The sequence below is a fragment of the Python bivittatus genome, unplaced genomic scaffold, assembly GCF_059951505.1.
Source record: "Python bivittatus isolate LINGU-HERP-01145 unplaced genomic scaffold, Pbiv_v1 ctg000700_np1212, whole genome shotgun sequence".
Lineage (NCBI taxonomy): Eukaryota > Metazoa > Chordata > Lepidosauria > Squamata > Pythonidae > Python > Python bivittatus.
Genome location: NW_028277098.1, coordinates 41445088 through 41458410, shown reverse-complemented (window position 1 = coordinate 41458410; position 13323 = coordinate 41445088). Strand labels below are relative to the sequence as shown.

The 13323-nt window shown below is 36.9% G+C and overlaps 1 long non-coding RNA gene across 1 annotated transcript; it reads left to right on the top strand.

Moving 5' to 3' along the window:
- The first annotated feature begins 300 nt into the window (after positions 1–300).
- On the top strand, positions 301–5375 carry LOC112540732 (uncharacterized). The gene is made up of 3 exons (XR_015798531.1): positions 301–397; positions 1158–1314; positions 4560–5375. It is a non-coding gene; the product is annotated as an uncharacterized LOC112540732 (long non-coding RNA).
- Positions 5376–13323: the final 7948 nt, after the last annotated feature.

The window sequence follows — 13323 nt, the reverse complement described above, 5'->3', positions numbered from 1 at the left end:
ATCACTTGTTATGTCTATTCTTACACATATTAAAGTGGCTTGTGCCATTTTTGCCTGGATAGTCCCAAAATCTTCAGATGCTGTAAATCATTGCTTGTTAGTTCAAACAGTATAGCCCTCCTACAGCTAAATCTGGTAGAAATATTCAGCAGAGGAAGCAGGAAAGGTACGATGTGTAAATTCTTTATTTTTCTCTCCTTCCTCTGTTTAAAGAATAAACGATTTAGATACAATCTACAATATTGTAGATACAAAGCAAACTTCACACTTGTTATTTGCTTTGTTTTTCATTACAGTCCTGATTTTGACAAAGAACAACCTTTTGAATCAAAGCTCCTGAGTCTTTATCCTGATTGGTATCCCAGAACTAAATGGAACTCATCTGGTATTCCTACTGGTGGGGAGGAAATTTGTTTGGCTTGTATTTTAGTGCAAATATAATCCAAATGTCCCAAATTATGACTCAGCCTAGGACATAATTATTCTTCTGGTACTTTTGCAAAAGCTGAGATGAACTTTTTAAATCAGAAGGTGAATTAAATATATAAAGGAATATTTGTGTGTGTGTATGTGTATTATATATTTGCAGCTTTTGTCTTTCTTTCAATGTGTGTGCATTTTTGTATACATTTTCTCTCAAAAACATGCCATTTTCTGTATCTCTCTTAAATAGCATATTCTGGTATACATGCTTTATTATTTGTGGACTCTTATTAATGGACAGTCAAAACAGCAGAGACAAATACAGTAGAGATCTTCAGAACTATCATGCATTAACCTTTTACTTTAGAATTCCTTATCTGTATATTGGACTCCACCAGTTGCACCTCTCTTTATGTTAATATAGTTCCCTTTGCATGTATAATCTCTCTCTTCAAATGTTTTCCTCTGGTGGAATGTATTTTTCAAAGCACTTTTTGCTGTCTTCAATTCTCTTTCTCTAACATGAATGGCTCTTGCTGATTGCCCTTATGTATTCCCTGTCAGAATTACTTGCCTGTGGATCTTTGTCTTCCTGCTTTCCCTGTTTCTTAATCTCCAGTCTTGCAGCAGTGGCTGCCTGATTATGCCTTGAACCCTTCCATGAACTGCATCCCTCTAAATTTGTTATTGTCCCCAAATAGGACTTTCTAAAAGCCAGTTTTGATCTGTTTTAGAATCCTGTCTCCTGGAATGTTGCATCCCGAGATGCTTCTATCTCTGTTTTTCATTCCTCTTTATTCTTGTGGTTGAGCAAGCCATGTCCTGCACGATGTCCCCAGCTGTATCTACGAAAGTGCTGAACTTCATACTAATACAGCATATGCTGTTGCAGTAAGTAGCTGTTCTATTCAGGCTTGCATTTCAATGCTCCATTGAACCTGCTTTCCCGACATAGCCATCCCATAAACCAGGGTTCCTCAACCTCAGCAACTTTAAGATGGGTGGACTTCAACTCCCAGCTGGCTGGAGAATTCTGGGAGTTGAAGTCCACCCATCTTAAAGTTGCTGAGGTTGAGGAACCCTGCCATAAAAATGATATTTGTGCACAGACTAATAAGTTAAGTGAACATACACTATATTTAATAATTATCCTTTATACCAAGGTCAGTGTCAATTCAACAAGCTCATTGGTCAGTGCCCATTCAACAAGCTCAGATTCACATCACACAACCCTATGGAATGAAACTGAAGTATGTGCAAACGGTTGCATCTAAGCTTCTTAATCACTATCTGTTAAAACAATGATGCCAGTGAGTCAACTGACTGCTGTTGTAAATAATGATTGTGCCTGGTATAAGCATGCTACCTTGGGTCTTCTAACTATTATCCTAGAAGAGAAATAACATTTAAAATCATCTTGATAGGTAGGATAAATGTGCTGAACATAACAAAGTAATAACATTTGAGAGAGGCAAGCACGAAGTTGTTCACTTAGGAAACCAAAATCATATGTGAAAGCCCATGAGGAGGAATACCTGGCTTGTTAATAGTTCTTGCAAAAAAAAAAAAAAAGGCAAACTTTGGGTTCTAAATCATGGAGATTTTGCCTTGTTCAGATCGCACCTCTAGTACGGTATCCGGTATAAGGATCACATATGAAGAAAGATTCAAAAAAAGATTCAGAGAAATGCAATAAAAATGATCAGGGCATTGGAAACTAAGCCCAAAGAAAATAAATTGAAAGTGCTGATTATGTTGAACTTTAAGAGGAGAGGACTAAGTGAAGATATGATAGCACTCATCAAATAACTGAAAGGATGTCATGCAGAAGAATGTCAAACCTGTTCTCTTGTTCCTGGGTGCAGGATACAAAATAAAGGATTTAAATTACAGGAAGGCAGTTTTTTTACTGAATGTTGGAAAAAACTTCAAAACTCTATGAGCAATTAGACAGTAAGACCAACTACCCAGGAAGGTGGTGGGTTCTCCTTCTCTGAACGTGTTCAAAGTGGAAACTAAGCAGCCATCTATCTGGGATGTTATAATTTGGATTCCTGCACTGAGCAGAGGGTTGGCCTAAATAGCCCCTTGAAAATCTTTGATGATATGATTATGCTATTTCTCAGCATCCTAGTTCATTTGAGCTCCACTGAGAGCAGTTAGCATGATTCTTTGCACATAAAATCATGCAGATTCATGCAGGGCTTGATCACAGTTCGAACAGTACCATGTTGAAACAAAACAAAATAAAACCAAGATGTTTACTGCACCATTTATTGCCTTCTACCTGTATTGCCTTCTCTTGGGGAAGTAGATAAGGTCCTTGGAACACTTCATCCCACTATTTCTCTGTTAGATCTCATCTCAGCTTGGCTTCCTCCAGGGACTCCATCCTACCAATGATTTCTGAGATTACTAAAACCTTTCTTAAGAGTCCCCTACTACCTTTCTTCAGAATTCATCACTGAAACAAAGTGATTTTAAAAACCATAAACCAGTATCTAGGCCTACCACATCTGGACTGCAAAAACCTTTTAGACCACTAGATATCAGTATCTAGTTATCTCTTTGGTCCCATCTAATGGTCAAGCCAGATTTTCATAGCCCAGATCTGGGAGCCACAGTTTTCTCCCTTTTTATGTACAAATGAACATGTTCTTCACTACAGCTGACAACTTTAACCTACCAGTAGCTATAGTTATTTTTCAAGCAGTTGCTTCTTCTTCCACTTTTTCATGTTTATGAACCTCCAGCACATAGAAATATGACAATAATCAAAGCTATCATGTAATGCAAATGATGTTGATTTGCTTTTGTTATAAGCAGTGGTGATCTAGGTGCTTTAACAAATCACCAGCTTCAGACCTACCATGGAACAGATTATTTATCTACATAAATAAGTTAAACTGTGAACTATTTTGCAAACTGAAATTGATATAGAAAATTCAGAAATATGAATACTGTAGCTTAATATTTATTTGTGAGCATTCCAGAACAGCTTCAGTAAATGTAGGCCAATCCATTCCATGTTTTATAATGGGCTTTAAAAAAAATAGAGGAAAATCAGTGAAGAAAAACTAAGGATGCAGGTGATATGACTAGAGACATTAAATTCTGCAGTTTGTGTTGCTTTTTTTTTTTTAAAATCAAGCATCCATTCCAACTGTTTCTTAATTTAATACCTTCTGCTGGAAGAAGTAGAACAGATTCATACATGGATGTGACAATCACTGATACATTCTGGTCTTTAAAGAAAATGGAAAAATTGCCCCTTAATTTTTACTCTACATTACTTATTTTAAATTCATGTTACAAAGCAACTTTAGCATGCCCCCACTTTAAGGTCAAAACAGCTTATGATAACAGCTTTTAGTTAATATGATCCATATTGACTACTTCATAAAGATTGTAACAGGAAGTTTTAAAGATTTGTTTCCTAAAGATGTCAGGAGACACTGTTCTGCCCTCCAGCAATTATAGACATTAATTATCATTGACAGAGCAAGGGACTGTAACAATATAACCAACTGACATTGTCTCTATGAACTTTCAACTTAGGAGCAAGATTAATTTCTTATAAGAGGATTTGCTCTGTAGTCCGGTCAGCCACAGATTATTTTACATTAGGTTTCAACCTCTATGGTCCATATGAGTTGGAAGCAACACGATCATTTTGTCAAAGGGTTTCGTATTCCCAGTTTATCTATTAGTTACATAAATGGACATTTTGGACTATATCCCCATTTATCATCAAGGAATTATTCTGCATTTTCCCTATTACTTTTATGCTAAAATACCCTGCAAATAAAATACCATCTCTTTAGTTTCAGATTAATTTGACATTTATGTAATTTCCAGAGGAGCAACCATATTACTTGGCTGTAGCAAAAACAGCAAGGAGTGCTGCAGCACATTAAGGAGTAATGAATTTATTATGGCAGAAGCTTTCATGGGCAACAGACTACTTCAACAGATGCAAAATAACCAATATTAAATAGCAGTATAGGAGGAAAACGTGAATTCAAATCATATATGAAAATATACTTGTATTGCTGTAATGTGATAGTACATTTACTGCTATTTAACTCTATTCTCTGCATATTTGAACATTTCTGTCAATGGCTTTACATCTGCAGTACTTTGAGTCCAGCTGTCATGGCCCAGGACTCAGACTCTGACTCTGAAGAAGTTGCTCCAGCTGAACCAGTGGAATGTCAGCCTCAGGAGACACCTGAAAATGATCAAACGCAGGCACCATTGCTGGAACAGTCAGAGGAGGAGGTACAGCCTTCAAGCCCTTGCTGAAGAGAGCAAAGAGTAGAGCAAAGACACTCAATGAGGCTCCTTGCCAAGCAAAGGAGGAACTGTTTTAATTGAAGATAGCTGGCTGCAGCCTGATTGACGATGCAGTCCTGACCCATGGATTTCTGTTGGAAACAATGGTCTGATCTCTGGTTCCTGTATATTCTGCTCCTGTAAAAAGCCCGGAAACTCTGACCTTTGGATTGGCTGATAAACCTGGCTTGGCTCTCTAAACTTTGTATTAGATTTTGATTTCTCTTCTGCATGTTCCTGTTGAAAGCAAAACTACTCAGGCAAGCTTTCTTTCCAAGAATCTCTGCTTTCATTTACTTTCCTTTGCTGCCATTTATCTACTCAGCCCTGAGTAAATTGCTGCTATCACCTAGCAATTGGGAATGTGAGTGTGAAACCTGAAACAGGACCCCAGCTGACCTTGACCATGTAAATGCATTCCATACTTGTAGCAGGATTCTTCCACTTCTTTTTATGTACCTATAAATGTAACCAAAAATCAGTTCTTGAGTTCTAGAGGGCTTTCCAAAATGGCATCAAAAATGGCACAGGGGAATGTCAGTTGGAAAAGTAAATCAGCTGCTATCACATATTTACTTCTCTGTTTTATACAAACAGAAACACCTACTGTTTGCAAAAGAAAGTTTTTAAATATATACTCATACAATTCTGAAGTCTGATTTTATATACATATATATATATATATATATATATATATATATATATACACACACACACATATATATATACATATACATACATACACACACACACACAAACAAACATAAACTATCTTGGCTATGTGAGTGCCCATTAAGTTACTTACTCCCAGTTAGTTTTATCTATAAAATGGCATTGGGAAAACTATCATTCTAATTACAGGGCAGCTAAGAAAGAACCATGTAACTTTATTTTTCATCACAGCTAGCTAAGTGAAGGGTAAAGACTGCATTCTGTTTTTCACCAATCCCAATTCTAGAAGACCAATCCACCATTGGATGAAGTATCTGAGAGATCATTCAACATTAGGGGCAATACTTACAGAGATAACATAAGGTAGAATCCTTAATACGGAGCACTCTACACCAAAAAATGTAATTGACACTGTGTGCGTGTGAATATGTATATATGTTTCTGTGTATGTATAGTGTACCCTATACATGTAAAAGTAGACCCTATGGTGTACTTTTTATTTTTATTAAATTATATGGATATATTTTTATAAATGGCAGCATAACAATGAAATAAAACAAAATTTAAATTTCTCCTACTTCCCTTTCCCACTCTATATCTCATCATTAATTCTTTTTTCTCCAGCAACTTTAGGCTGAATTAATTTCCCATGCAGTCTTGTATTGTTTGTAAACTAAATTTTCTGTTTCTTCTAATGGTTAAAGATGTATTAGAACATAACTGTCTGTCAGAATATTATCAATGTCTTAAAATATTGCTCAGAAGCTATTGTGCAAAGTTGGAGGCTTCATACTACAGAGTGTGATTGCAATTTATCAATGTTAATTTTTAATCTGTATTTTTGCCTGTTATATTATGCTTATCATGTTGTCTTATGAATTTTCTTCTTGTAATTTTCCAAGCTTCCCAGAACTGTTAAGAGATCAGGCAGGCTCTGTGTCTGTATGTGTCTGTATGTACGTGTGTGTGTATGCATGCATGCAGGAACAACATACACAACCCAGGTAGCTGGCATTGTGTACAAGAACATCTGCACAGTGTATGAGCTAGACTCTCCCAAGTCCAGATGGTAGATTCCACATAAGGTTGTGGACAATAACAGGGCTAAGTTCCTGTAGGACTTCCAGATCCAGATAGACAGGCAGATACTGGCCAATCAACCAGACATCGTGGTAGTAGACAAGGACCAGAAGACAGTGGTGATGACAGATGTAGTGATGCCAAGTGACAGCAACATCAGGAAGAAGAAGCTGGAGAACTACCAGGGCCTAAAGGAGGAACTGGATAGGATGCAGAAAGTAAATACCAAAGTGATCCCAGTGTTGGTAGGAGGGCTTGGGACTGTGATTCCTAAGCTAGGGAGTGACTCCAACACATCCCAGGAACAACATCAGAGCTCTCTGTCCAGAAGAGTGCAGTGCTACGAACAGCTAAGATACTGAACAAAACCCCCAAACCCCCGGGCCTCTAGTAGAGGACCCGAGATTGAGGAAGACACATACCACCCATAGGGGTGAGAGGGGATTTTTTAATAAATAAAATAAATATTGTTCTTAGAACATAACATGAGCTGTACAGAGACAGAAATGCTAAAAGCCAAGCAGTGTGGAGGAGAATAGCTACTAACAAAACATGACATGATTTCTTAAGGACAGATTGAGAAAAAATAGTGACCATCCATATTAAACAGAAAAGCTATAGCATATGCAAATATGAATTATTTTAAATTATATCAATGCCATGCTTGCTTAAGCATGATCAGCTGTTAATTCAAACAGAAGCCCAGATTCATTCTTAGATGACCTTAAGGATCTATCTTATTCTGAATCAGATCATTAGTCTATCTAGCACAGTAAAGAAGGCAATGGGCCACCTAGAATTCCAGAAATAAGTTTTTGAGCCCTACCTGCAAAGGCTGAGATTGTATCTGAGAATTTCTGCGGCAAAAAAAATGGTGTTTCACCATTGCAATCCCTTTCAATGAGAGTCCCATAGCTGAACAACAGTCATCAAACATGCTTTTCAGAACCATGTGCTTCTAAGAATGGCATTGAGCTGCAAATGTAGCTATTTGTGCATTACTGTGCAAATTTCTCAAGTGGACCATAACCACACCAGGAAAATCCTTCATTAGATAAATAAATTGCTTAAAAATAAACCACCTTGATCTTAAGTAAAGGCTTGCAACAGTGAAGCTCTAACAGAGGTCCCAGTTAGTGATTCTCCAGCTGCCGATGGTTGTAGCTATACTGGAGAGCTTCATTTAGTCCTAATAGTCCCTTTGAGCTTGTTAACTTTTCTGCTCCTAATGTTCTCCAGAACTTAAGCAAATTCTGGAATTCCCCATTTGTCTTTTCTTTCAGCAGCACTTTGCAATTCAGTCTCTTTGGAGAGCAATTCTACAGTGTAATATGAAAGCAGATCTCAACAAGCAACAAAGACAAAGACAAATCTTTAGAACAGTTTAGCAGATTCCATGTGCATCCTACCAGTTTTGTTTACCAGAGCAGGCAACAGAACTAAATATTTTCAGAATTTTGAAAAATGAGGGAAGAAAAAAATAAATCCTTCCCTCTCCCCTCTGTCTCTGAGTAAATAATACACTAAAGTAAATTTAAAATTAGAAGAAACCCTTGTTCCTTCCTTCCTTGCCTTTTTTTGGGTGGGCCGCGGGATCTTTCACAGTATCACCTTTTGAATAAACAGTTGAGTATTCATTAATTCACAATGTATCAAATTCCATAATTCATGCCAAGACTCAGAAGATATTATTAGAGTATTAGAACAGTAACAAAGTGAAGCATTCCTAATGCTCTCAAGAGTTTAACTCAATCTTTCTAGTGATTTATTTTCCTCTCCATTTGAACATGCCACTGCTCCCACTCTTAATTTTTAAGAAAATGCTTATCCAAGCTATCTGGGAGTTCCAAGAGTTACCTAGAAACACCAAATTGGGGGACATTGTTTGACAACATTATAAAGATTTGTACTTTTCTGAACATTCTCCTTGCCTCTGGCAAAACAGTTAGGTGTGTCTTCTTTAGATACTTCTCAACTCAACATCATGTATGCATTTCTACCAAGTTTTCTTATCTCTTCAGGCTTCCTAAACACTAGCCTGAACCAGAAAAATCTACAGTTAGCCAGCGTCAACCGAAGACCACTACACACAGCAATGAAAGAAAGTTTCTTATCCAATATATTATTAGACAGACCATATTTTCTTGGTTCCTCACTATTCTTGCAGTTAGAATAGTGATGGAGAATGCTGAGCCACACAGGAATTGACAGTGCATAGGAAAGGAAATGTCCTATTTAAGGAAGAGTTTTTGCTGGTTGTTTACTACTTGATCCTTTAGCTTGCAGTGCCAGGAATTCAATCTGGGGACCTTCTGCCTGCAGAGCACTTGTTCAAGCACTGTTTTGTTGTTTCCTCCATGGAGAAGAGAAGTTTTAATGTCTATGACTTCTTCTGCTACAAATCTGCATGTAGGTCACTTGCTGAACTTCCTCCTCCTACAATCTGGTGAAAAAAGTTTGTGAACTCTTGCAAAAGCTAGGGAAAATCTGAAGCTTCACTGAGCAATCTCTTAGGCAATGCCTTTAGGCAGGGAACTCTGGTACTGATAAAATTTGAGCACACTAGGCTAAATTATTTAACTTCCCATTCTGCACAATACTAACCTCATTATGAAGGGCTGAGAAGTTAGAAAAGATAAGCTATAGTTACTGGTGAGACTGCAGCCATAGAAACCAAAGACGTAGAACCTCACAGATGGTCTGTTACTACAGAAGGAAGTTTTTCAAATTGTTAGAAAAATCTGAGATGAATATTGGTTTGACAAATGAGCTACAGGCAATAGCAGTATTCTCCAAAGGCTTAACAAACAGAGAAATTCAAACTACTTCCTGGATCATCAAAGTAATATGGGAGACATATATGGATTGAATACTGATGCCCCACACAGCTACACATTCAGATTTCCTCAAAAAAATTAATGCTTCAGCTCTATGTCAACATTCATTTCCATTACCACCAGCTAAATCTTAAATGGTACTGGATCATAGTCGTCATAAGGAACACAAGATAATGATATCATATGAAGGAAAAGATCTGAGAACAATTTTAAGACTTTGGATAAGACAAAATGGAAACCATCTTACAATTTATCTTCCTCTATTTTTCAACTAGTGATCCTAGCAAAAGCCTGACTGTAATATTTTCTGATTCAGGAGAAGATTGAAGTTATAAAAATTAGGGAGTGATCAGGTGAGATACAATTCTACCAGTTAATAAATTCCATATCTCTCTATCTATTTGGAAAACATTGCAAAAGCCACCCAAATAAAATGAATTCAGCAACAACCCAGTACTATGGGTTTACTGTATTTGTTACATTTTTTTCACCTTAGAAATTCTCCCTCCCTCCAATATACACCCCATAAATTATTTAAAGGCAAACATTAATTAAAACTGCATCTTGATAGCATGCCTGGTTTGCACAGTGTCCTGAATGTGTTAAGATTAAACGGCATGCATTAACTACAATCAGGCTGCCTGCTCGGGTCACTGTGTGATTTATGCACAAGCAGCAGGAATCCAGATAAACTAATGGTTGATTACAGAAAATTCCCTTCCCCCTATTTTTCTGTTTCAAATTTTGGTTGCAAAGTAGATGCTTTATATGGTGCATTTTAGATGAGAATATTCATCTCCCCTATACTCTGCCATACACAACAACATCCTCTGCATTATTTAGGTATTTAAATGTATGATGAAATACAAATCTGGAAGAGGAAAAAGAGGGAACACAATGTAAGCTAATTTATCTAAATTGCATGAGAAATTAGCTAAAATATCTTGGCAAGGCAGAAGCTTGAGCTATCTACACAAAGATATTTTCATGAAATTAGACCCAAGACACATGTTATACTAGGCTGTGCTAGTCTCAGGTAACAGAAGTTTCATAAAATCAGATGATTTATACAGTTTCCATGATGTTATCACTTGTAGGATGATATCATCATCTATCCATAGGGTTCCCCACTCTCCCCACAGACCAGCACCAATTTACTGCCTTTCAGATATCAAGCAGAATAGAGCATTTCATTAGGTCACAATCCAAGGATGTTTGACCAGAATATAACTATTCTCCTTTTTAATCTATCTTTCTTGTTCTGGTAGTCCTTTGAGTGTTTATTGTTGTTTTACTTGAATAAAATAAAATAACCCGGGCAACACAATTTTCCAGTAGGTGTCTGAACCTTCGATTAATTTAGTTTAAAATGCTTTTAGGAGCTTTTTGATTGTTTACCATTGATTTCAATGAATGGCAGTTTATTTTTGGTTTGTGACCTTGCTGCCCAGAGTCCATTTGGACTGGGGCAGGCTATAAATATTGCAAAATAAACAAACAAGCAAAGACCTCTTTGTATGCCAGCTCAGCAGTTTCCTTCTGGCCCGTACTCTGTATTTTTGCTTTTAAAACGTCATGGCCTTCATCCCATTCAACATTGGCATGCATAGAAATGAACAGCCCAAGCCTTGTAATCAGAAGGCTTTTCTATAGTTCCGATGGCAGGAATTAAACAAAAAACAAAAACAAACACACACCTCTACAACACACTAGTGCATAAGATCACTCTGAGAACAAGGAAGCTCTTCCTTCCTGTTTTCTTTTTTTTTTTTTTAATTTCCAAACATGAGTGGACAAATACAGTAGACAGAGAAAACAAAAAAACTTGCATGAACGTGCATATGCAGACAACCAAACATCTACTTAGATACAGAAACTGTACCTAGAAGTAGTTAAAATCAATATATTACTCTGTCATGTAGCATTTTTTTCTTATTGCATGGTATAGCAGCTTTCTAGTTATATCAACAAAAGAATCTGCTTCAAACCATATGGTGGAGAAAATGGAGGTTGGTGGAGTGCAAGGCTCATTCAGTAAGTGTCCTTCCCATCATTTGAGTCCCCCCACAAGTTTTTTTGCATCTACCCTGCCTTTATTCTGAGAGTTAAAGGTGGAGTACACAACACTCCTTTCTCCATTCCCCTCCATCTAGCAACAACTTTGAGAGGTAGTTTGGGCTGAAAGAGAAAGAAACCAGGGAGCTCTGTAACTTACTGGGGACATAAACCTAGCCTCCTGGTCCAACACCTTGGTTCTCAGGTTTGAGAATATACTTCTGAATCAGGGAAAATCTTCTAATTGTTTGAATGGAATTTTGGAGAAAGCTTTATAATATCATGTGGAGATATTATAAAGGGGATCCTGCTTTATAATTTTGCCTTACAATTTGTGGGACACAAATGAGGGGGAAGCAATGTACTTCAGGGGAAAAATGATCCTTATATTTTTATCCAGTAATAATATCCAAATTATTCTGAGATACTGGTAGTTCAGATCTACTCCTTTTCTGTATACATCCTGATGACTTACTTTGCCACTCCAAGGTTTTTTATTGTAAAAACCAACAAACACAAAATCCAAGTGTAACTATAGCTTATGGGTGCACACATTTAATATTAAAATTTCAGAGGTCATTCAAAGGTCAGAACAAAGATCTTGCCTGTCAGACCAGAAGATCCTACTTTCTAATTACTAGCCTGTCAGTCACTCTCATATGCTATGGTGGAGCCTCAGGGTTTTTGCATCATGGACAATAATATATGAATACCAAAGAAAGCTCACTAAAAAGTTAAATGTTGTTCTATATTGTATGCCACTTTTTTCAGATGCATTTAAAAGCATCTGCAGTGTGTTAGTTTTTATAAGCTGAAACCAAACAACAAGAAAAACTTTTTTATCCAGGCATAGTAGTTTGCTGACTAATTACATGAATGAAACAAGTCTAAGTAAAGACCTTGTGCTAGTGGGGGGATTCATTTTCAGACTATCCAGATGGGAATGCCAAAATGAAACTTGAGTTTTACTTGTAAAATAGGGAATAATTTCAGTAAGCACTTCCATACTTTTCTAATAATATTAAATTAATTGGTTTAAAATACCAGGATGCTTATAAATATTAGTTCATGAGTACTTAGCAGAATCTATTTTGGTATCAACAGTGAGAAAACATAAAGGACCAGAAACTGAAGGATAAATTCACAACATGGAAGCTAGAGGAATTACCTAGTAGCAGCTGTGTTTTCCTACAAAGGTCTCCAGTGTATATCTTCCAGTTGGAAACCATAGACAAACCTTGGTGAGTCTAGACAATGTTGAGTGAGATGAATCTGACTTGATTTAAGGCAGTTTAAATACTAATTTCTGCCACTTGCATGACTGGAATTGAAAAATTTTGTTGCATAGTACTCAGTGAACTGCAAATGTCCTGTAGAAAGACAGGAAGATAATCAATCTGTATGCGTGAGCAATGCAAATATATTTCCTGTCTTCCCCTTGCCCCACTGACAACACAAGAGATTGGGGAAGTCACAGCTGTCAGCAGGTAAAATAATGTCTAGAAAGTGGATGGTTAGTAGCTTATTAGTTCTTTAATGACATTGCACTGCAGTCCAAAATGGCAACTTTCACAATGGAATTCAACACACCATTAAATGGAATGTAACGAAGAGAAGATTAAGACAATAAATACCAAACTATCACAATATCACAATGCCATATAGCAGTCTACCTGCAGCAATTCCATGAGATAACGCGCTACTGCCGTTGAGGTGACCAAATGTTGAAAGCCCTTCCAAATTCTAGATATATACCCCAGTTCAGCCAAAGGAACATCAGTTATAAAATGATGATCAATATCCTATGACATGTGCATCCAGAATGTCTTCAGAGGTCTGCATATTCTGTAATAAAAAGAAGAAAATAAAAGTAGAAAAAATGGATTTTCCCCTTTTCTGGCTGGAAGGCTAGTAGATGAAA